The sequence below is a fragment of the Muntiacus reevesi genome, chromosome 7 (assembly GCF_963930625.1).
Source record: "Muntiacus reevesi chromosome 7, mMunRee1.1, whole genome shotgun sequence".
Classification (NCBI taxonomy): domain Eukaryota; kingdom Metazoa; phylum Chordata; class Mammalia; order Artiodactyla; family Cervidae; genus Muntiacus; species Muntiacus reevesi.
Genome location: NC_089255.1, coordinates 16,767,099 through 16,790,911, shown reverse-complemented (window position 1 = coordinate 16,790,911; position 23,813 = coordinate 16,767,099). Strand labels below are relative to the sequence as shown.

The 23,813-nt window shown below is 49.6% G+C and overlaps 1 pseudogene; it reads right to left on the bottom strand.

Annotated features, from left to right (window-relative positions):
* Positions 1-18,491, bottom strand: part of LOC136172511 (ras-related C3 botulinum toxin substrate 1 pseudogene) — a 138,194-nt pseudogene extending 119,703 nt beyond the window's left edge.
* Positions 18,492-23,813: the final 5,322 nt, after the last annotated feature.

The following is a 23,813-nucleotide window of genomic DNA, read 5'->3' as shown; positions in this document are numbered from 1 at the left end:
CAGCTGGAGCAAGGGTCTGTCTGACATAGTGGAGGCAAAGCCAGGGTGAGGCGGGGTGAGGTTTGACATGATCCTGCTGGCCAGACGCCACCAAAGTTGTCACCACTGAAGACTTTTTGTTCAGCTTTCTCAAAGGATCCTATCTCTAGGAGGCCTGCCCTGCTGAATACACCCCTGCTATTAAACAGTAACCCGCACGTTTTCTCACAGTATAACCAATGTAGGTTCAGTTGAGATTATACAGGAAAAAGGAAAAAGAAAATTCTTCTGAACATCTCCCTCTAGAGCTCTAGACTCCTCAATGGCTCCCTATTGCTCTCAGGACAAAGTTCGACATGCAAAGTCATTGGCTCCCGGCCCCTCACCTCTCTACAGCGTTTTTACCAGATGACCTATGGTTCTTCATATTTCTTGACATTTCCCCCTCAGACTTCTGAGTATGCTGCTGTTCTACACAGAAGCCTCTGATTCTTGCCCACTTCCCTATCTTCTGGCTTTTCAAACCTTAATGCTTCCTCCAGGCAGAGTCATCTGACCCCACATAAAGGTTAGATGCTCAGTTCCGATCACACAGTGTGTGCATGCTCCAAGGGCTTGTGTGTCTCTCTCGGGAGGCTGTGAACCCGTGGGGCAGGGATTTCACATCCAACCCCCTTAGTGACCAGCACCATGGAAGACAGTAGTGCTCATTAGAGGCTGAGTAATGAGCAAGCTATCCAGTGAGTGAATCTGATGTGCCATTTCAGGTTAACCCATAGAGCAACATCACAGGAAAAAGGACCATTCATACTCATCAAACTTTTTGAAGGAATGGAAAGTACCTACAGAATACCCACATAATCACCTCCACAACTACAAGACCAGGGACTCCTGGCAGAGGCCCCGGGGAGCCGGTGGGGATTTTGATCAAGGGAGGGGCGTGCTTTTTCCAGCCACAGTTGTTATCTGTCTGGAAGCCCCTCTGTACTCCTCCCCTGCAGGGAGGGGACAGGGGTCCCTGGCACAGAAATGTAGAGGGCACCAAAATGCTAAGAAATGATTTTTTCAGCTGCACACCTCTCTCAGCCCTCCTGTCTCACCCTGCGCACACCCACGGAGAGGATGCAGAGGTGACCAGGTGGCCGGGGCAGCCTCACTCCCTGTCCCGTTGTGGCCACCACCTGTCTTTGCACTCATGCTTCCCACCCCTCATCCCACACTGTCCGCGAGGAGAGAACTCGCCATCACTTACCCTGCCCTGAGCGGCTTGGTGCTCACGTACAGCCTGCAGAGCCTCACTCCGCCGTCCCGAGAGGTGGGGCTGATCTTCCCACTTGAGCTGGAATGTTTTGTCCAGCAGAGTGGAGCAGTTGTTTGAGCCCAGGTCTGGGAGACCCTGAAGCCCGGGCTGCGGTACCAGCTGTCTGGTTCGACCTTCACAGCAGCCTGCTTGAGGAGGCCAAGCAGGTGGGGGCATCCTCACCTGGCGACTCCTAGGTAGAGCTCTCCATTGCTGTGAATGTCCAGGGCCCCCACTTCTTCTTTGGCTAACTTTGTGAGGCCCCATGGGGGTCTGGGCCATAATAGAGCCCTTGGTCATGGGGGTAAGGAAAAGGAGGGGCAAAAGAAGAAAAGGACCCCCTCCCTCCCATCCAGACCCCCAACTCGGCTCTCTGCACCTCTCATCTTCCCCCACCCCAACGCACCAACAGTCCCATTCATTCACTCATTCACTCTCATAGTGAGCACCACCCTCGCTCAGGGGGATAGCTCACACAATCCAACAGCTGGACACAGGCTTTATTATTATCCCCATTTCACAGAGAAGAAAACAGAGGCTTGGAGGCATTAATGATCCAGGTCTGCTGTTGGTGGGGGCTGAGGATCCAATTCTTGCTGCTGCATTCCTGCGGAGGACTCTGCCCCTGCCCCCACCCTCAGTCACGCTGCTGTCCTAGGAGGGGAGGAGGAGCCTGAGAGCTTGGAATCCATGCGTAGAAGATTCCAGAAGTCAGGGCTCCTCCTCGTCCTCCTCTGCTGTTTGCTCAGGGAAGTCCCTCAGCCTCCTCTGGGTTTCCCTCCAGGCCCAAGAACACTTCTGTCTGTCACAGGGGCGGGTGGGCAAGAGAGGACTAATTAACAGTCTGCAGGGGGCAGGGGGCGAGGAGTGAGGGGAAGAGGGGGTGGCTTTGAAGCTGAAAGGTAGCCTTCCTGGGGCAACCTGTTATCCTTAAGCTTCAGAGGCGGAATAAGGAAATTCCAGGTTCCAAATGGAGAGTAAAAATCTTTTAACAAGGTGATAAAGGGAGGCCAGGGTGAGGATGAGGGGCGGGTCCCTCTCACCTCCACTGTGCAGACCCTAGCTGCCTTGAGCTAAGAGTGTGTGACCTGGGTCAGCCTCAGGCTGGGAGGCCTTTTTCATCACCGCAGGCAGCTGTCTGTGCCAGCAACCTGAGACGCTGGAGGAAGGGAGAACCAGGCCTCCCCCAGGGGCCCCTGGCTTGGGGTGGGGGTGGAGGGCCAGGATCTGAGGATGGCCAGAGTGGGAAGGAGCAGTGCAGGTTTCTGGGCCTTGCTCTGCGGGTCCTGCCCTAAGGCTTCCTTTATGAATTGACCTGCAGGACCTCCACCCCACCCCACATACCTGGCCCCTGAGGGTGGCTGGCCACGTGGAGCCCCGTGCCCAGCACAGCACAAGTCATCAATAACTGTTGACTTTAAGGGCCTTTCTGGTGCTGACTTGCTAGGGTTCTCATTTAGGCAACATGTGGGTCCCAGGTAACTAGGCTGGGCCCCCCAGTCATTCCCTGACTGGGAAAGCCCTGGGGGCAGCTCTGAAGAAAGGCCCCTCAGAAGCAGGACCTCTCTAGTGGGTTCCCTGAAGGCAGCGGTGGGCCCCACTCTGCCTTGGACCCCCAGTGCCTGCCACAGGGGTGAAGCCACACTCCAACATAAAATCTTGGTGTTTGCAATCCAGTAAACATGAAATTGAACGTGTGGAGTTACTAGATAGAAGAGATTTTGGAGAAGTCTCACCACAAATTAAAACTTGATCCGATTTCTATATCTGAACCAATTACTTAACCTCTCTGTGCCTCAGTTTCCCCATCTGTAAAATAGGGAGAGTGACGGGATCTACCCATAAAGTTGTTCTTAAGTGATGTGAGCTGAGAACAGCATCTGACATATAGAAAGTATTTTGTCGCTTATTGTTACTTTTATTATTAACTGGTTATTAATTACTTCATCGTTAGTTACATAGTTGCTGTTCTCTTCACCTGTTTGCTGCCTCCTAGAATTCCTTTAACCCTTTCACCACACAAGGTGGGGCAGACTGGGATGGCAGATGAATTTAGACAGATACTGTGACTTAAATCAGCAGCATGACAGCACATTACAGGCGTTCTGAACTCCCCATCAGCTTCACATGCGATCCTTACAACAAACCTCAAATCCACAAACCAAAGTACTGTTCTCCCCATTTACAGATGAGAACACTGAATCACAAAGAACAAGGGAGTTGTCTAGGTGACCCAGCTGGGCAAGGCAGAGCATAGATTTGAACATGGATGAGAAATTGTGCAGTCAAGAAATGTGTGCTGAGCACGGGTGGGCCAGGCCCTAAGGACACGAGAGAGACCTGTTCTTCTAGAGATAACACCTCTTACACAATGAGCCAGGAAAAGGTGAGTAAATGAATAAAGATCGCAGCTTGTAATAAAGACTATGAGGAAAATAAGCAGGAAGCTGTGATCAAAACTAAAGAGGAGGGGGGACTTCCCTGGTGGTCGAATGGCTAAGACTCTGCATACCCAATGCAGGGGACCTGGGTTTGATCCCTGGGACTAGATCCCATGTGCTACAACTGAGAATTTGTATTCTGCAACTAAAGATCCCATAAATCACAACTAAGACCTGGAGCAGTCAAATAACTAAATAAATATTAAAAAAAAAAAAAAAAAAAAACCCCACCTAAAAACTAAAGAGGAGGTTGCTCCAAGAAGACTTCTCTAAGATCTGGGCTGAGTCCTGAAACATAACAGGTAATAGAAAGCCAATCATTGCCTTTCCACTTCTCCCAGCTGCCTTATGTCTTAATTCTCACTAAAGTATAATAACTGATTGACTGTGGAACCCAGACTGGAAGCAAGATGTGTAAATAGAAGGGCAGAGGGAATCTGAGGGCAGTGTGGAGGCCCTGGAAGCAGAAAGGAAGAATGATGTAGAGAAGGAGAGGGTTTGGAAAGGCCGGGGGGCCTTGCAGAGCTAAGGATGTGAGTTGCAACTTTTAAAGGCTTTGCTGAAACCAGAAAGGCAGGCTTGGGGGCTCTGGGAGAAGCTCTCATGGTGAAAAGGAAGCCCTCTGAGCCCCCCCAGAGATAGCCGGCAGTTTGAGGCTATCAAGGGAGAAAAATGGAAATGATCTGTTCCTGGGAAGCTGGGTACCGGAAGAAGACATCATTCCTAAGGAGAGCAGGGTGTGGGGGTGTGGGTACAGGCTATAATGCAGGTCCTTCCCTTCTCACAGTTGTCCTGACTTAGCTGGTCCCATGAGCCACTCCACATCCTTAAAGTGTCCCTGCTATGCACCCCACACTCCAGTTGGGAAGCAGAGAAGGCCTCTTCTGGGGAAGTCCCATTTGCATGGAGACCTGAGGTATGAAAGAGGAGCAGAGCTTGTTTCTACTGCAAAAGGAGCAGTACGCATAGCATGCACTAGAAATGTAATTATTGGCTAATAATAGTAATAGTAATAATAATAACTGGAGGGGGGCTGTTGAGTGGCGGTGTTTGCTGATTTTCGTGGTGCAAACATTCTTCCCACAGCAAGATGCGGATGATCACAAGCCAGGGGGAGCTAGCTGCAGCCCCTGACTGTGGTGTGTGGTCTCAGGCAGATAGGCAGGTACTTGGCTGGTTGAAAGAAGGGGCACCCAACTGGGGAACCCAAGGAGGTTGCTGGCCTCGGAGGGGGTGTGGGTGTTGGTCAGCAAGTAGTTTGTATAGACTGTGACTGCAGGTCTCTGCATCATATTCCCATCCCCCTCAGAGCTGTGCCTGGGCCCAGAGTTCCTGGAGCTAAGTAACAAAAAGAGAGGTAAATCATTAGCTCCTCACGGGACCTTTTCATCAGGTAGCAGGGGCCAGAACTCTGTAGCCATGGGTGGGACGCCCCTGGAAGTGCCTCTGCCCTCCTGTCGCTGACATGACCCAGATGGTGGGTTCAACATTCCTTCTGCCTGAGGAGGTCCAGCCAGCCAGCTAGGCTTGAAGCGGGGGGCACACAGGTGGAGCGGTGAGATGCCATTGGTGCCTCTCCAAAGGCCTAGTCCCAGGAGCTCTTAGATTATGCGGCATCTCTCCATTCCCTTTTTTTTTCTTCCAAAAAATAATTATTTATTTATTTGTCTGTGCTGCATTTTAGTTGTGGCATGCAAACTCTTACTTGCAGCATGTGGGGTCTAGTTCCCTGACTAGGGATCAAACCTGGGTCCCCCCACATTGACAGCACCAAGTCTTAGCCACTGGATCACCAGGGAAGTGCCTCCATTCCCATTTTAAAGGCTAGAGCAGGGCAGAGAAGGACCAAGTGATGACAGTAGGTAGAGAGCTGCCCAAACTTCAGGCACCCAGGGGAATCAACCACTCACAGGAAGGAGGAGGGGGAGGCTTGAAAAGGGCAGGACTAGGTGACGGGGCCTTGAGGTCGGGGACCTTCACTTCCCAACCAACCGATCACCCTGGACAAGGCACCTGCACCTAGACCACCTAATTTTCCCTGCCCTAAAAATCCTCTGTGCTCCACATATTCAAACCTCCTTGTCCCTGAGTTTTTTGCTGTCTCCTTTTTTGCCTTTTCCTAGAATGTCATATAGTTGGAAACATTGTATGTAACCTCTTCAGATTGGCCTCTGTCACTCAGCGATCAGCTGTAAGTTTCCTCTGTCTTTTCCTGGCTTCATAACTCATTTCTTTTTAGTGCTGAAAAATATCTCACTGTCTGGATGTATGGGAGTTTCTTTATCCTTTCACTTACTGAAGGACATCTTGGTTGCTTCCAAGTTTTGGCAAATGTAAATAAGGCTGCTACAAACATCCATGTGAAGGTGTTTGTATGGGCATACGTTTTCATTTCATTTGAGTAAATAACGTGGAGTGCAACTGCTGGATTGTATGGTAAGAATATGTCTGGTTTTCCAAACTAAATTGTTTTCCATAGTGGCTATGCCATTTTACATTCCCACCAGCAATGAACGAGAATTCCTGTTCCTCCTTATTCTTGCCAGCATTTGGTGTCATCAGTGTTTACAATTTGGCCATTCGTAATAGGTAGATAGTGTTCCTAATGTTGTTTTAATTTGCATTTCCCTATGATGTAGAGTATCTTTTTATATGTTTACTTGCAATTTGAATATCTTCTTTAGTGAAATGTCTGTTCAGACCTCTTGTCCATTTTTTAATTGGGTTGTTAATTGTCTTATTGTTGACTTTTAAGAATTCTTTGTATATTTTGGATACGATTCCTTTATCAGATATGTCTTTTGCAAATATTTTCTCCCACTCTGTGGCTTGTCTTCTTGTTTTGTTGATGAGTTAATTTTTTCATTATTAAAATAATTACTGTATATGCAACAAATTGATAATGAAAATCAAGAGAAAAAAATATTCTTCATTCCACTCCTGTAAGGATATTATTAATAATGATGATATTGACAAGTGTTCTCATCTTTGGAACACTCCCAGTGTTCCAGGTGCTGACAATCATCTCACATGATCCCACCCCAGATCTTGCAGAGCAGATATTATGATGCCCATTTTACAGATGCTAAAGAGGAGGTTCAGAGAAATGCAGTGGCTAGATCCATATTGCATACTACTAAGAAGTGAAACCAGTATTCAAACCTAGCACCGTCTGTGTCAGAGTCCTTGTTCCAAACTGGGCAATTTTAGATGGTACTGTTTTCATCTTAAACCTCCCTTAGAGGCCTAAGTACAGTTCATGTCTCTCCTACCCCAGTTCAGTTCAGTTCAGTCGCTCAGTCGTGTCCGACTCTTTGCGACCCCATGAATCGCAGCACGCCAGGCCTCCCTGTCCATCATCAACTCCTGCAGTTTACTCAAACTCATGCCCATTGAGTCGGTGATGCCATCCAGCCATCTCATCCTCTGTCGTCCCCTTCTCCGCCTGCCCCCAATCCCTCCCAGCATCAGGGTCTTTCCCAATGAGTCAACTTTTCGCATGAGGTGGCCAAAGTATTGGAGTTTCAGCTTCAGCATCATTCCTTCCAATGAAAACCCAGGGCTTATCTCCTTCAGGAGGGACAGGTTGGATCTCCTTGCAGTCCAAGGGACTCTCAAGAGTCTTCTCCAACACCACAGTTCAAAAGCATCAATTTTTCAGCACTCAGCTTTCTTCACAGTCCAACTCACATCCATACATGACCACTGGAAAAACCATAGCCTTGACCAGACGGACCTTTGTTGGCAAGGTAATGTCTCTGCTTTTGAATATGCCATTTAGGTTGGTCATAACTTTCCTTCCAAGGAGTAAGCGTCTTTTAATTTCATGGCTGCACTCACCATCTGCAGTGATTTTGGAGCCCCCAAAAATAAAGTCTGACACTGTTTCCACTGTTTCCCCATCTATTTCCCATGAGGTGATGGGACCAGATGCCATGATCTCCTTTTAATTTTTATCACCTATTTTTAATGTTAGGATCTCCCTGAGAGATAGACATCCTTACTGAGGAACAGATTGAAACTCTGAGAGGTTAAGTGACTTGCTCAAAGTCAAACAGTCAGCCAGTGTGAGAACTTGGATAAGCCACTTTCCAAGGATTCACACCCTGTGTTGTCAGACTCCACAGTCCAACTCTTCCCTCTACTTGGAGTGACCCCAGAAAAATCACCCTGGGGCCAGATTGCTGCTATAACTGCTAGCTTGCTTTCCCCCTCCCCCCACCCATCCTTCTGTGACTTCTAGAGGGATCATCCTGCTTTCTGCCTCTGCCACCTCGCCCATGACCTTCGCACCTGACCCTCTCCCCTGAGTCAGACCGCCTGCATCTACTCTTTCTTGAGCCTCCAGGACCCGATCCACACTACTCTTCTGCCTAGCGCACCTTCCCTCCCTCTTTACCGCCAATTCCACCTGAGCCTGGAAGAGGCGGAGATGATAGTGGAGGGTGTCCTTGGAAGGTGGCACCATCATGATTCCCCAAGGAGCTGTTCATAGGAAAGATTTGGGGTAGAAGCCCTTCCCCCAAGTCCTGTCTGCAGGGACAGCTGAGCAAGCAGCCCACAGGAGGTGGGAGATTCCAGGTCTGTCTCTTCCCCAGGTGGGCTGGTGATGCTGGGGCCTCCCCTTTAGTGGAAAGCACCCTCATGTCCCCCTTCCCTGGCCTGTATGGGTCCCAATCCCAGTTCCTCTTGTTGTTACCGTCGGTGGCACAATGATGGTAGCTTCCTACTGCACGCCCGGAGACTGACCTCCGGGTCACCCAGCCCCAGCATTCCAGTTAAAGAGGAAGGGGGCAGAACGGGAAGTGGGACTTCTGCCCTACCAACCCCACACTCTACTGGGAGCCGGCAGGCGTGGGGGTGGGGAGAGACAGCAGAGGAAGGTGTTTCTCTCAGCATTATTGAGAGTCGTTAGACATCTCCAAGTGACCCCCTCCTTGATATTTTTGTAAAATCTCTGCCTTGCTGCATTTCATTCAGCATTTAATGAGCTCCTACTATGTGCCTACCCATAGAGTAGGTGTCATTAGCATCGAAGATCATAAGTCCAGCCTTTAATGGAAATGGCACTGGCATGCGACCAAGATGATCTGGGTAGTTGAGTCCTGTTCCGTAATTGTTAGCTAGCAGTCACAGGCACACCAGGAAACCTTCCAGGCCTCTACAGTATCATCTTTAGGAGGGGACTGTGATACCTAACTGAGGGAGCTGCAAGGGAGCGGGTGTGTGAAAATGACCTCATACACTGGCCATCACTGTACAAAGGTCAGGTGACGCTCACAGCCTAGGAGGGATAGAGACCCACAGGCTCAGCTAACCATTAGGCAGGGCATCCTGAGGTGAGGGCATCAGACACAGTTTAAGGATGTTATGGAGCCCTAGGGGAGTGATTCATTCTGACCAAGGGGGGCGGGCCTTAAAGAGTGATGGAGTTCCATGAGCTCAAACACAGAAGAAAGGGCATTTAGGTAGAGGGCACACATGGGCAGAGGCTAGAGGTGTGATCGACACCAGTGGTCCCTGGCCCTTTTCACACCAGGGACCAGTTTCATGGAAGATAATTTTTCCACGGATGGAAGTGAGGGGATGGCTTCAGGGTGATTCAAGCGCATTGCATTTATTGTGCACTTTATTTCTATTATTATTACATCAACTCAGAACAGCAGGTCTTAGATCCCGGAGGTTGGGGGCCCCAGGTCTACACTGCCTATGGCTATGGGGAGCTATGGGAGGGTTTTGAGCAGGGGAAGGACAGACCAGATCTGTCTTTTAATTTTTATTGGAGGATAATTACAATATTGAGATTTTTTTTTTTTTGCCATATATCAATATGAATCAGCCATAGGCATACTTGTGTCCCCTCCATCCGGATACCTCCTCCACCTCCCTCCCCACCCAACCTCCCCTCCCGGTTGTCACACAACTTCTGTGCTCTGCATCATATATCAAACTCCCCCTGGCTACCTGTCTTAGAGTTCACACTGGCTCCTAGAGAGGGACAGAGTGAAGTCACTGTGGTTCAGCTGAGTGAGTCAGAGGCTTGAGCCAGCCACAATCTCCAGAGGAGAGGGGAAGCCAGTCGAGGTTCCCCCCGCCAGATGGAAGTGGGAAGCCTGGGCCAGGCTGAGCCAGCTGCCTGTCCTCAGCCCCTCCCCCAAGCCAACCCCCACCCCCTGGGAGCCTAGAGACCTGTTTGTTTTCCTTGTAAAGAGGGGAGCCCTGCCCTTTGTGAGATTTTTGCTTAGGAAGGAGCAAGCCGTCTACTTGTGCTGCTGCCTGGATTTCCAGCTATTGACACAGACCAAAGCAAAGGCCAAGAGAGGCAGAGACGGGGTGGCTGATTAAAATGTTCTTCCCGGGTTGTTCAGCTCTGCCCTGGGAAGGCTCGCTGGAAAACCCGGGGAGGAACCAGCTCCTCCAGAGCTGCAGGCCCAGTGAGAGGTGGGGCTTCGAAAATGAGCCAGGAGTTTTTGCCCCGCCACCCCAACCCACTCCAGTGGCTCCAGCTCCCAAGTCTACTGTTTTTGGGGTTCCACCCTCAGGTAATAACTGGGGTCACGTATGTGACTGTAAATCTTTTCGGGCTCAGTTTGTTTCTAAAATGGGGCAATTAGAGCACTGCTTCACAGGCTTTGTTATAGGTCAGATTCACCCAAGAAAAGACTCAGGTGGAGCACGGCTGTCAGATAAATACAGGATGCTCAGTTAAATTTGATTTTCGGATAAATGAAGGATTTTGCTTAATATAAGTATGTCCTGTGCATATATGTATATGTATATGCAAGTATATGCATATATGCAAGTATATGTGGATATACTTATATTAAAAAAATTATTTGTTTAACCAAGATTCAAATTTCAGTGAGTATCCTGTGTTTTTACTCGCTACCTCCCACAGCTATAAAGTGGAGAAAGTTCGAAGGGTTTACTGAAGGGTGATACCTAAGCAAGGGGAGCAAGAACGGGCAGAGGAGAAGCCACAGGGCTGGGACAACGTCACACAGAGGTCTCAGTCGACCTACAGGGACACTTGGGAGCTGGAGTTGGGTAGCCTTTCAGAGTTGTCCAAGCTGAGACTAGGGCACTGGGGTTTTTATACTCCTAGAGCCCACCCTCATTGGATTCTGGTTTTCCCTGGTAGGGTGGGGCCTGATGGGGTGTGAGCTTGGGCAAGGGGGTTGTGCTCTGCTGAAGGCAGTTCTGGGAGCTCCCCAAATTCCCCACAGGTAAGGCATGGTGCTTTGGTCCCAGGGGAGTCTGGCCACGGCCCACCCTGCAACCATGAGCCAGAGGTTAAATAGTTTGATGAGATGATTATGAAAACAGCTTAGCATGGACCTGACACCTAGTAGTCAATGATTTTAGCATCTCCTAAATAAAGGCCAGGTCACATGGCCTGGCCCTCAAGGCTATCAATTATCCAACTGCAAGTTACATGCTCTTCCAATTCCCCTCGGCTCCATTCTGAGAACTCTTTTCAAAGTCCTGTTGATTTACCATGGGGGAGGGAGACTCTGTTCACAGTGTCCCCTCTGTGTTGATAACCAGATCCGCTCTAGCCTTCCATTCTGGAGATCTCAACCAAGAGCGTAACACTGGTCTCAAGAGTCTGTCTCCTGCCTAGTCCCCTGGTCATAGTCAGGGGGGCTTCGGTCTTCCTCTGTTTGCTCTAGCCTCATTCTCATCTTGGTTAGGAGTTATGATGCATGTGCTCAGTCGCTCAGTTATGTCTGATTCTCTGCGACCCTATGGACTGCAGCCCACCAGGCTCCTCTGTCTACAGGGATTCTCCAGGCAAGAATACTGGAATGCGGCTGCCAGGCTCTCCTCCAAGGGATCTTCCTGACCCAGGGCTCGAACCCACATCTCTTTCATCTCCTGCATTGGCAGGTAGGTTCTTTACCACTAGCACCACCTGGAAAGCCCTAGGAGTTATGAGGCTGCTGTTAATTGGGCTGGAATGGTAATGCTCCTCATTGGCTAAAGGGGATCCCTGAATTGTAATTGGGGGAACACCTGGCTCTAGTTCTTGGATTTGGTCTTTGTAGGGTAGGACGCTTCAGGCAGGAGGGCAGGGACTGCATCCATGTCTGGCTCTTGCTAGCTCTGGGTGAGCAAGTCCCCAACCCCATCTCACCCACCCACTTGCACACGTCCATTACCCACCAAAAACCCACCATCATTGCATTTTCCCTTTGCAAGAACTCCAGGGGCCCTCTGATTAAGACTGACCTCTAGCATCTAGGCTTCTGAGCCCCAGCTTCCCCTCTTTCCAGGTCTCCCACTAATGTGAGATATATTTAAGTTCTGGGAGCAGAGAATCTAGCTCTAGTAATAAAGCACCTAAGTTTGGATTTAGATAAAGAGGCTAAGGGGTCTGAAAATATTGAGACAAAGCAGTTGACATGCCCTCATTCATTCAGAATCACTAACAGTCATCGAAAGCTTGCTGCCAGCCAACATTATCCCACTAAATTCTCACGGCCTCCTGTCAGGAAGGGACCATTACTATCCCCATTCTACAGATGAGGAAACTGAGGGTTAGCAAAACAAGTGTATTGCCCAAGGTTCCACAGCAAAAAACGAAAAGAAGCAGCAAAAAAGTCAGAATTGCAACCCACACCTGTATACCAACAGCACTCGGGCTCTGAATAGGAGAATGTACCCTCTTCTAGGGTGCACAGATTCATCTGTTTATGTTCAGGCTTGGTGGCCCTGAGTCATCATTATTTTCAGTATCATTCTTCTTGTGAACAGGTAAGCAGCAAAAAAAGATGAAACAGCGCCAAATCCCAAGTCAGGCTGTGGTTGGCACAGTCAGGAGGCTGGTTGAAAGAAGCATTAGGGTGCGCGGCGGAAGTCAGGTGCAGGGAACAGAAGCCACTCGAGATGTGTGACAGACAGCATCCAGTGGAAGGAACTAGCATCTGAGACACCGCTGAAGGGCTCGAGCAGAGGACTGGGACTGGACCTCTGGGAAGCACACCTCCAGCCCCACAGAACTTGTCTGCCAGGTGGCTGTCTCTTTCAGCTGTCATAAAACCACCTAAGACTTACCATCTTGAGCATTTTTAAGTGTGCAGCTTGATAGTGTTAACTAAATGCACATGGTTGTGCAACAGATCTCTAGAATTTTTTTCGTCTTGCAAAACTGAAACTCAGTACCCACTTCCCCTCCCCCCACCTCCTGGCAACCACCATTCTACTTTCCGTTTCTATGAAATTGACTAGTTTACATACATCTGTTTAGTGGGAACATGCTATACTTGTCTTTACGTGACTGGCTTACTCTGCTTAGCGTTAATATCAAGTTTTATCCACATTGTCGAACATGACAGGATTCCTTCTTTCTTCTAAGTGAGTAATATTCCATTGTGCATATATATCACATTGTGTTTATCCATTCATCCGTAGACACTTGGGTTGCTTCCACCTCTTGGCTATTGTGAATAATGCTGCAATAAACATAGGTGTGCAAATATCTTTTCAAGATCCTGCTTTCAATGGTTTTTAGATATATAACCAGAAGTGAAATTGCTGGATCTATGGCAATTCTATTTTTAATTTTTAAAAAAAATTTTTAATATTTAGGTTTTTTTTTCCATTTATTTTTATTAGTTGGAGGCTAATTACTTTACAATATTGTAGTGGTTTTTGCCATACATTGACATGAATCAGCCATGGATTTACATTTGTGTTCCCCATCCTGAACCCCCCTTCCTATTTTTAATTTTTTGAAGAGCCTCCACACTATTTCCAATAGTGGCTATACCACTTAACACTCCCAACAGTGTACAAGTGTTCAACTTTTACCACATCATCACAACGCTTGTTTGTTTGTTTTTTTTAATACAATGGTCATCCTAATGAGGTTGAGGTGATATATCGTTGTGGTTTTGGTTTGCATTTCTCTAATGACTAATGATGTTGAATATCTTTTCCTGTGCTTGTTGGCCTTCTGTATATCTTTGGAGAAATGCCTATTAAGTTCTTTGTCCATTTTTAAATCCAGTTATTTATTTTGTTTTTGTTTAGTTGTGCAAGTTTCTGGATAATCTTGATATTATCCCCTCATAAGATATATGGTCTGCAGATATTTTCTGCCATTCCATAAGCAGCCTTTTCACTATGTTGGCTGTTTCCTTTGACACACAGAAGTTTTAAGTTTGATATAGTCCCATTTGTCTATTTTTGTGTTTATTGCCTGTTCTTTTGGTGTCATATCCAATAAATCGTTGCTAAATCCAATGTTATGAAGGTTTCCCCCCCATGTTTTCCTCTAGGAGTCTTGTGGGGAGGGCTGCTTGGCCCAGTCAGGAGGATGGGGAAATAGACAGAGACCTCTAGTATCTTTGACTTGATAAATACCTGCTGTTACCAAGAGTCAGAGCTCAGAAATCTGTACCCCCACCCCTACCCCACCAACTTACTCTTGACATTTATGAAGCTAGTGATTAGACACTAGAACATGGGTGCAGAAAAAACCATCATCTCCACAAATACATCCCCAGTCAGAGATGATTGGGGTAGCCAGCGATGGTCTCTGCCTTACTGCAGCTTTCCAGTCTTGCTCAAGAGCAACTAATTGTGGAACTGTATTTTTGTTCCCGGCCCTTGCAGTGAAGGAGTCTAGAAGTGTGATGTTTAGCTGTCAGTCTCTGCAGTATAGAAAGGTGGCCAGTAAGGAAGTTGGAATGAATGATGAGCACTGGGTGGGGGGCACCAAGGTAATACAGTAGATGATATATTAGAAAGTTCCAGGCCCCAGCTTAACCAACAGTGGAGCATTAGTTCACCGTGACTTTCTAAGTACAAATGAATGGTGGGTTGATGAGGCAGGGTGGTCCTGGGTGGAGGAATTCAGTGTTCATGGACACTAACTCTGCAGCTGGACAGGGCTGGTGTGGAACCCCAGGACTTCCATGCCTGAGCCGAGTGACTTGAGCAGATCACTGGGTCTCCCTGGGTTTCCCTTCCATCCTTTGTAAAAGGGCAGACGTGGGTCGGGGGGAAGGAGGTGGCCCAGAACTTCAGTCTCAGAATTTGAACCATCCAAACTGCTCTGAGGGTGTGAGTGTGGCCCTTAGCCTCCCAGAGTCTCATGTCCTCTTAGGCCATTTTACAAGTGCGAACGGGGGGCCAAATTAGCACTAAGGGCTCCCGAGGTGTCTTCTGCTATGAGGCATTGGCAATGCCCCTCCAGGCTTCCAGAGCCCTTCCCACTAAGCTGGAAAAAATTCTGTAATCACAGCTGAGAATGTCTGGACAGATATCATGTAGTTTAGTGATTCTAAGACTTCTTTTTTAGCCCCAGAATCTCTTCTTTATTTCCTCAAAGTATTTTATAGAACTTAATGTATTAAACAGATAAAAATTGGATCTCTTCCAATGGAAGTGGGGAAGGGGATCCCTGTCGCCACCCTCTCCACTTCCCCATCTTCTTCCCACCCCACTGACTTGCACATATCCCAGGACCACCCTAGAGCACAGTTAAAAACCCTGACTGGTTTATTCCAATGCCAGAAGGCCTAATTCTGAGCAAACTCACATTTATGAACTTGTATGGTAGCAGGCAAGCCACTTTCTATGATCCTCAGTTTTCTCATCTGTCAAATGGGGCTATTTCTCTGCTCTACAAGTTGTGTCTTGCCTGCAAGACCATATATATGACAGTACTGTAAGCTGAAAACACAGCTTTGGTTTTGTTTGTACCTTGCCTCTTCCTACAGATGTTTTGCAGGGAGTCAGATGTCAAACAATATTGGTCCCCCAGACTTTCAAAATGAGTTTTTTTACAGTTCTACTCCAACCTCAAAATCTGAAATGATCTATCTGCCTTGTTTCTATCTTTCTTGCCTCAGGAACCCCCCTCTCTTTTCTCCTGCCCCCATCTCTCCATGTTTTCAGAATTCTGGGTCTACCAGCAGTCTGGACCTTCAGAGTCTCCAGCACTTTTTCCTCTATACCCTTAGTTTTGCCCCGGTCCACCCTTCTTAAGTTGCTCCAGGCTCCCTCCTGCAGGACCTTCATTCCGGGAAGGGAACCTCCAAAGAAGCCAAAGAACACGTACATACATCATTACTGGCCCACCCCTCCCTCGCTGAACTCCACACAATCTCGTCTTATTTGGCCTTCCACTTGGATTTCTTTCAGAGCTGAGCCAACATCTACTTTCCTGACTACTTCCCAGTGTAACACAGTTGGCCAGAGGGGCCAGGCTTAATGTCCCCACTTGGAGGAGCTACCAGGAAATCCCAGGACCTTGTTGAGAGGCAGCCCTTCATAGAGAGGCTTTATTAGAACTACTACATGATTACTAATTTGTAGGGCAACCTTTAAAATGGCTTAAACTCTACACAAGGGAGGTTGCCAGAGCCAGTTGGTTCTAATTACTTTCTGGTAAAGAGAGCGCTAGGAATAGAGAAAAGAGTAGGAAAGGGGTCTAAAGACCTTGATTCAGTGTTTGAAGATAGAAGGTCTGAGTTCAGCAGCTGCTTCTTCATGTCCTACACACATGATACCTTTGTGTATCTCAGTTTGCTCACCTGCCAAAGAGGAGCAGAGAGCGCTCCCTTGCTCGTTAAAGTTAGGCGAGACAGGTTTGCAGGGCTCCTCGACCTCAGTGTGATAGGCATCTGGGACCCAGTCATTCTTGGCTGTGGGGGCTGTTCTGTGCACCACAGGATGTTTAGAGTCATCCTTGGCCTGTACTCAGTAGATCTCAGTAGCATGACTACCCTCAATTTTGATGACCATAAGTGTCCCCAGATATTGCCAACATCCTCTTAGGAGGAAAATCCCTCCTGGTTGAGGACCACTGGTATACATGAATACACTGTGTAAACAAACTCTTCACTGTTATGGCTTGTATGTGACAAGCACATTTTTATCAATTCATTTACTAAAAGGATAGAAAGTTGAGACCAGATTTGGAAGTGAACATCAAAGCTCTGAAGCAAATACAGACCCTCTCCTCTCTCCTCCTCACATCTGCACCCACCATCAAAGACCAGGTGGCGACAGTCCCCCTCCCTCAATCATTCAGCCTGACCCAGAGCACTCCCCACTGCTGGCTCTGCTGGCCTGTATAATTCTTGCGGCATGAGCCTCACCCTTGTGAAGTTGGATGCATTAATACCAGCAAAATATTTCTTAATCTCCTAAGCCTCCACTTTGAATCCTTAAAAAGGAAAGAAAGAAATGGCACAAATCTCTTAATTAGGACGCCCAATCACTTCAATAAATATTTACCCAGTTCCGGCATGAGGCACAGAAACCCTGCCCCCTTAGTCAATGGAGGTCAGCGAAGTGCGCCTTGGGAACAGCGGGATGCAGTGGAACTCGGCTTTGGATGGAATGCTGGGAGAATGTTTCCAGTCTTACACTCCTCCTAAAGACAGATGAACAAACACATTCCATGCCTCCTCTGTACAGAGTCCCAGGTGGACACCAGGGGCTCATTAAATTATTGCCTGGCTTCCTTAGATTTCTGGAGAGACATGGTGGCCTCCTCTGCCAGTTGCACCATCAAGCAAAGCAAACCATCCCCAGCATTCTCTAGGATGTCTTGGCTGACCACTTTTGTCCCTGTCTGGAACTCTTCCCCTTCCTCTGCACTTAGCCACACTAAGCACCACCCTCTACAGGCAGCTTCCCCGATTTCACCTCTGTCCATCCCTTCCACCCAATACTGCTCCCCTGCATAGACCCTATTTAGTTCTTAGGGCCTACATACAGCCTGGAATTAGAGGCTGTCTGTGCTTGTGTATGTTTCAAAGGTTTCCCTTAGATTTTGGTACCTCCAAAAAGGTCTTAGAGTAGACTTTCTGTAAACTCCTGCCAGGCAGGCAATTAAAGGTCCCTATTCCCATTCTATAGATCTGGACACTGAGACCCTAAGAGTTTCTGGGTCTTCCCCAGGATCTGGCAGCTCCTCAGGCCTCTTGATTTAGTCTGGGGCTGCCATGCAGTACTGAGTGGATTCCTCTCTTCTGCCCTTAGGAGACTTTAGAGACATTTCACTGGAGCCTGAAATACAAGTGGGGACGATGGCAGGGGTCTTAGGGAAGGGAGCCAAAGGACTTTGTCAGGTGGCAAAACATGGAAAGGATTCAAGGAAGCAGAAAGGACCCAGGCACAGGCTACGGGGGACGGGTCCCTGTTAGCAGCATTTGCTCATCCTGGTCCCCTTTACCCACTGGAACTTCTGTCCATCCTTCTGGGCCAAGCTCAAGCTCCACCCTCCCAGGCAGCCCTCCCAGGAGCCCCTTTCACAACTCCTGCTCTCTTGCAGAGCCAGACTACTTTATCCTCATATACTTCATCGTTGTGGCTTGTCTTCTCAGAAATGCTGTGGACTCCACTGCTGTTTATCGAACTTCTCTGTCTCCAGAATTCCCCACCCACCAACCCTCCAAAGCTTAGCTTTGAATTGCCCCTTCCCTTTGGCCCTCCCCCTCCCACACATATCGCAAGGGTCCTTGGGCAGTAGGGATATCCAAGGCCATCATAGGACCATGATAAGTAATGGGAATTCCAGAGAGAGAGGGGAAGGCCTGATGACCTCGGTGGGGGGTAAGGCATGGGGCCCGGGCGAGGTGGGGGGCGGGTGAGCTTCAGTGAGTTCAGTGTTTCCACCTGGGCTTGACTACTGCCTGAATCATTCCCCGCAAATGTTGGAACACTATACCTTCCTCACCTCTGTAGGCACTCAGGAAATGTGTGAGGAGTTGAATAACTCGATGGTTCTGCATCATCATCATGGCCAACATGGCTATTATTGATCACTTAATGAGCCAGGCTCTGCACTAAGTACATCGCATGCATTATCTCCATCCATCCTCGGAAGAGCTCTCTGAGGTGGACAGGACTGTTATCTCCACTTTACAGATGAGGAAATGGAGGCTTAGCAAGGTTAAATACATCCCTCCAGGTCACACAGCTGGGGCCAGCCAGAGAATTGGAAGAGGGGATAAGGAGACCCTAGGAAGTCCCCCGACCGCCTAGAGCTCAGTTCCCTTCCCTGAAATAAGGTGGTTGCAGAATGAGCTCTACAGGGGCTCTGTCCGGGACTTCCTCGGGGTCTTCCTGTTTCCTGTGGTCTGTCCTGTGGCCTTGATCTGCATTCCCAGGAAAGTCAAGCTTGCGGAGACAGTGGAGTGTGGGGGTGAAGACTCTGGAGCCAGACTGCCTGGGTTCAAGTCCATCAGCCACTGAAGTGACTTTGGGCAAGTCATTGTACTTGACATGTCAATTGCCCCCATCCCCACCCCCTGTATAACAGGGGTGATACTGATAGTACCCACTTCATTCACTGTGAGAGGATTAAGTGTGTTAATATTTGTCAAGTGCTTAGAACACTGTCTGGGACAGAGTTAAGCACTATGTAAGAGTTTGTTAGATAAATAAAAATTCCTTTTCCTTTTCCTTTGTGGTGAGGTGCTCACTTATGGAGGAAGGCTGGGGATGACTGGTGGATAGGGGTGGTGAAGGTGAGGGGACAGAACTGCCCTAGCAATGGAGTCAAGGGCCAACCATCAGAGGAGGCTTACAGAATCAGCCAAATGGGAGAGGACAGAGAAAGATTTCTCTTCCCTTTGTGCAGTCCCAATGACAGACCATGAGAAAATCAAAGCCAGTGGAGGCTGTGGGGGAAGGGATGACACGGAGTGATCTGAAACCCACCCAAGGTACTGAAAGTAAAAGTGTAGGCTCAGTGGTGTCTGACTCTTTGCAACCCCACAGACTGTAGCCCTTCAGGCTCCTCTAACTATATGATTTCCCAGCAAGAATACTGGAGTGGGTTACCATTTCCTTCTCCAGGGAATCTTCCTGACTCAGGGATGGATCCCTAGTCTCCTGCATTGCAGGCAGATTCTTTACCATCTAAGCTGTAAGGTACTGAGCTCTTCCTCAAATTGGAGGCCACAGCCCTGTGACTGACCTGAGTCAAGTCCTTTGATTCCTGGGAAAAGGAGAAACCATTTATTAACACTCTATCTAAAATGCTTGGCAGTTAATTTTTAAAAGCCAGAAAAGCAGCTCTTGGAGCTGGTGAACAACTGCCCACCAACCACCTCTCAACCCCCAGCAAAGGGCTGGGGAACCTCCGCTCTGCAAATCCAGGCCGGGCTTTCTGTCTCACCGGGTGACTTTGTGTATGTGTGTGTGTGTGTGTGTGTGTGTGTGTATGTGTGTGCCAGGAATTCCTCTCCCACGTGGGGTGGACTCGGAGGTACTCAATTAAGCAGCCAATGAAAAGTCAGCTCTCCGGTAGCAAATGACCCTGACACTTCTTGTAACATAAACAGTTGAAACGTTTCCAATTAGAACTGGAGACAGAGACGTTTGAACTCTCTCTCTCCACTCCCCTCCTTCTTGAAAAATAATTGTCAAGCGCTTTGGGCGGGGTGTGGTATACATGTTTTTTCTTTTCTACCTCCAGCATAAAAAATTATTTTTCTCCGTGTTTTTCCTAATTTGTGGGGTGGCAAGGTGGGGGGTAAAGAGGTGGCGAGCTGAAAGGGGAGCTGGGCTAGTTGCTTTTACCTCGCCTCTCCTCTACGTGCTGAAGGCCAGAAACCCAGCAGACCTGGGAATGATGCTGTGAGGAGCCAGTGGAAGCCCTGAGCTGGGGAGCTGGGCCTGTGACCTCACTGCCAGACCCTCAGTGTGAATGAATGAATGAATATGAATGAGTGAATGCCTTTCCTTTAGCACATATCCCCCGGGGATAGCTCCTGCTGTCAAAGAGGACTCTGAAGTTGGCTGTTGAGCCGGTTGCCCTGGACTCGAATCCTGACACCTATGCCCAGCTTGGGGCAAATTACTGGACTTTCTAAGTCTTCTCTTTTACTCTATAAAACAGAGCTACCAGTCAGGCCGCTTCCTCGGGATTGCCTGGGTAGCAGTGTCCTGCCTTGTACATAGAAAGGGTTTTGGCGCCACTATCATTTCAAACTAGGTGGTGGGGTCCTACAGTGGAATCCTGCCGAGAAGGCGGCTCTCTGCAAAACCAGGTCGATCACACAAGGGCTCCAAGGTTCCAGGGCTGGCACTGAGGCTCACAGGTGAACTCGACCTGAGTCTACCCGGCAGGAGGGCACTGGCTCAACGACTAGGAGAGTGGTCGCCCAGGCAGAAGCGACAGCAAACTCCAGACCTCTCTTCTGGCCCCGATCCGCGTGGACCCGACTTGGGGGCCAGGTTTGCCGGCCAACTGCGGGAGGACGCCATCGAGGCCAGTCTTAAGTGAGAACGGAGAGAGGGAAGGCCGGACCAGGCGCCGCATCCCGGGCATCTTGAAAGCATTGTGTTTAATAAATCCGGGCGAGACGCACACCCACTCTCCCCCCCCAGCCCCCACTCCCTCTCAGCTCCCAAATCGAGACCTGCTGCGGGACCCCAAGTTTATGGGGTTTTAAAACCCCCCTCCACTTTGATTAGCAGCTTCAAAGAGCTCCCTTTAAAGTTTGCCCCCTTCCTCGCCCCCACCTCCCCTTTTACGGGCCACCCCTCCCCCATCACTCCTCCTAGACTTCTGGACGGCAACAGAACACTTAATGCAAGTTTGAAAGGGGGGGGGTACTCTTTAGGCTTCCTCCTGAACGTGGGCCGTAGAAATTGGCTGTTTAAGGCTTGCACAGGAATCGGAGAACCGTGGAGTTTGGTTTTTTCCCATTTTTCTTTCTTTTTTTCCCCCTCTTCTTTTTTTCTTTTTTTGGTTTGTGTGTGTGTTTTTACCTTTTATTATTTAAATTGATACGTTTCATTACTAGGGAGAAAAATAAAATATTCCTTTGATACACAAAATCAAATTGATATTTAGCCTCTGCTTACTTTTTTATGCATGGCTCCTTTATACCACATGGTAGTGACAGATTGTTTGAGCTGGAAGGAAAAGCCATTCAAAGCTAATTAAGCAGCCATTCCAAGCACTATTTGCAAGCGGGAGGCTCAGAAGCCTCGGCATTTGTCAGCGCTCCCCCACCCCGCGTGGTTTTGACTGACAGCCTTGGTCGCCGACTGACAGGGCTCGGCAATTTAACCAATCAGTAACTGAGACTCCCATTAACCGTCTCTGATTGGTCTTCTGAGCCTCGCTAGGGGGCGGGGTCTTCGGCCCCCACGTGGGGGCAGGGGCGAGAAAGGGGCGGGGCGGGTGGGAAGCGGGTGCGCCCACCCGTGACGTAAGGGGGAGGGCAGAGAAGGAGGAGGGGGGAAGGAAGCTCCAAAGAGGAGCCATTTTGTGTCTAATGAATGCTGCGGCCAGATGCTCGCATCTGTCGAGCTGGGCTTCTCCCCACCCCCCTCTTCAGTGCGTGGCGCACACGATTTATGTTTTTATTTAGGAAAATAAATAAATGAAGAGAGGAGCGCGGTTCGGGACTGGCGGCCGGAGGGGACGCGGGGGGGCTCAACTCCGAGGCGGGCGCTCACGTGTAACTCCCAGCGCACCGGCCTCGGAGCGCCCGCTCGCTCTCAGCTCCTCATTAAAATGCAAAAGCGAACTCCAGCTCCTAATGAGGGGAAAATATAGATCCCAGGCCCGCCGCCGGCCCACGGGTGCGTGCGGGTTCGCGGAGATGTTGGAGAGGAGGGTCCACCTGGGCCGCCCACTCGGCGGTGCCCCTGCGGCCCAGGGCGCGGCCCCCCCAGCCTCCCGACGCTCGAGGGCCGCATCCCCCCGGCCCGTCTGCCCTGACGTAACCCCTAGCGCAGTAGATGCAGGCTATGGGTTTGCGGGCAAACTGGCCCCCGGGGTCCAGTGGCCTGTGCGAGCGCGCGGGGAGTCCCGGAGGCGCGGAGGTGGGGGTGGGAGAGGAGCGAACGGGGGCGGGTGAGCGTCTGCGCCTCCTGGGGCGTCGAGGCCGGCGGCCGAGACGCCCACAGGCTCGCACACGCGCCCCTCTGCTGGCTTCCGCCGACGCCGTGACACTGCCGGGGGCAGGCTGAGAAAACCGGGTCGGAACTCGAAGCTCCCGGGCTGGTGGGGTAAGGCCGCCACCGCATTCCCGACTCCGCGTCCCTGGCCCTGGCGCTCATTGGGCAGCTGCGGTGAAGGCGTAGCGGTCTCCACCGGGAAGGAGCCCCCGAGTGGGGACAGCGCGGACTGTGCGCGGTGTCCGCGAGCAGACGGGCCCTTCTATCTGCGTAGCCCGCCAAGCAAGAGTTCCTCCGACTTGTCCTCGCGGGCAGCCGCCGCACATCAAAGACGCTGTTTATTTGGCTTTCCGTAAAGGACAAATGAACAAAGAAGAAAAGCTGGGGACCGCGGGGGGCGGGGGCGTGGGCAGGAGAAGGGGCAAAGAAAGGGACACTCTCAGTTCCGAGCAAAATTAAGGTGGGAGGCAACTTTGGGAGCCACCATTTTATCGGTCCTAAATCTTGTGAAGTGAAAACATTAAAGTGACAAAGTGATTCTGTTTGTTTTATAGTATCTAATTGGGCTGCTTTGCAGACCTAATGAGATTAGAGGGAGGAATCGTTCACCGCCACTGCAGAATAAACTGATACATTGCTACCAGCCACAGGTTTTGAGGACTGTACAGCTTGTCTCTTTCTTTTGTTGTTATTCCTCTGTCTTCTCTCTTTCCCCCTCCCGCCAAATGATTATTTGCTAGTATATCGTGGGAAAAAAAAAAGAGGGGGGGGGGAAACCCAGCAGCCCTGGACTATAATATATATCTATTTATTATATGTCTTTCGGTTAATTCCTGATCTGAGGAGCGCTGTTTTTCACTCCCATGCGAAAGTCACCAGCGGGTAGGGCCTGATTGCTACTTTTCATGCATAGTTTTAGACACAAGAGGGCATTGTGACGTCGCGCCCGGCGGCGCCCAGTCGCAAGCCGAGTCCAGCTGCCCCACGTGGGGGCCCCGCGCTCCCATTGGCCAGCGCCGGGCGAAGCTGCCACATTATTTTGTTACTTTTCAGTCCCTATTTGGAACTGCTCTCGCGGCAGTTCAGACCTCGTGCTCGTCCCCCTCGCCTGTCTGTGTGTGGTATCCGCAGGTCCGGGGCACTTTTTTGGTGTGTGTGTGTGTGTGTGTGCGCGCGCGCGCGCGCTGGGTGTGTGTTGGGGTGGGGGGGGG